The sequence below is a fragment of the Echinops telfairi genome, unplaced genomic scaffold, assembly GCF_000313985.2.
Source record: "Echinops telfairi isolate 266 unplaced genomic scaffold, ASM31398v2 ScPeMD7_7409;HRSCAF=8447, whole genome shotgun sequence".
Classification (NCBI taxonomy): Eukaryota; Metazoa; Chordata; class Mammalia; order Afrosoricida; family Tenrecidae; genus Echinops; species Echinops telfairi.
In genome coordinates this window covers 9664254-9665848 of record NW_022111309.1, presented here as the reverse complement: position 1 = coordinate 9665848, position 1595 = coordinate 9664254, and positions in this window count along the sequence as shown.

Sequence of the window (1595 nt, the reverse complement as noted above, 5' to 3'; positions counted from 1 at the left end):
ACTTCCGTTATGAGCCTGGTGGCATAGTGGTCATGCATCCATCTCGGGGATAAGAGTGGTCACTGTCACCCTCCTTAATCAAGAAGGAACCTGAAGTCCAGACAGGCCCTGCCTCTCCCTGGTACAGCGCCATGTTCGCTGTCTGTTCAGATGAACGTCTTCATATGTCAGCACGTGTTACTTTTTGTATAGGTGAAGGAAAAGACCTTGGGAACCGATTCAAGTTATTTGTGGAAGTAATCTTTGCATAGCAAGTACATAAGCAGAAGTTTTTCTAGTTCAACTGAAATGATGGCATGAAAAGTCAGACACTATCTGTATGCAAATGCTTATCCTGTAATGGATTAGCAGGTAATGGTAACACTTATTCACCACATAAAGGTCATTAGCATGCCCAACGAAGCACTAGGGTTTGCTGCTTCAGATTCACAATCCAGGGTTATTTAAAAAGTTATTTAAAAAGTTGCATGTAGTTTCACTTGAATGACTGAGACAGTCCCATTTTAAGTGTTTGTTTGTTTGTTTTTTTAAATATGCTGCAGTTTGTTTTTAACAGACGACAAGGATAATTGTCTAACATATGTTGAACAGCAGCACTTACTGCTGTCCATGGGAACGTTTCCCCTGGATCTCTAAATGTACAAAAGACAGCTGACTAAAAGGAAGAGTTTATTGCTGAAGGCCCATCATGAGGTTAGCATGCCAAAGTGAAGATTGAGATCTTGGTTTTGGACCTCTTTTTCTTTTAAAACAGCACATCAGCAACCATAAGTTGATGTAAAAATGCTGAAATAAATGTAATTTGAGCCATTCCCAAGTACTTTGGAAATATTAGCCCATGAGGCTGTCTTCTAAACACCTGAAGAAGGAGTTTTGTTGGCTGGTTGAACACTGTTCACGTACCAGACAACAAGTCACCTCAATATTTTCATTTGAATACAGTATTTACTTTATCATCTTAAATTGAAATACCATTACTGAGCTGACAGAAAGAATGCAGGCGTTAATATTTATTGGGCATTTTAACATCAATGCATGTCTTTTAAATTATCTAATCAGATAAATTTACATAATACTTTTAGTACGTTTTTCTTAAAAAGTGATCTGTTAAAATACTTTCTTCCCGTAATAATTGTAACTAAGGCTTACTTGTCACTACAGCTGATTGCTGACATAAAAAATGTTCAGATGATAAGAAAATACCGAAAGAGCCAGTCTGAGTAGAACCACTGCATAACCCTATAACCTATGAATTAAGTTTGTGCTCAGCGCCAGAGAGGTTGGCCAGGTTTCTTGCATGGGGTGTACATATGGGCTGACTCCCTTCCCAAGGCATCTTGGCCCCAAACATGTATCACCTGTTTGTCAGCACATTTCTCCTTTTCTGACCTGAACACGTGCCAACATTCCTTTAGCTAAGTGCATGCATTCTTTTTTTTCCCCAGGGACTAAGCATTTATTTCTTGTTTTTTTTTTTTTTTAATTTTAACTAACTAATCATTTTATTGGAAGCTTTTACAGATATTATAACAATCCATAATTCAATTAGATCAAGCACAATTGTACAATTGCTGCCACCATCAGTGTATGCATTC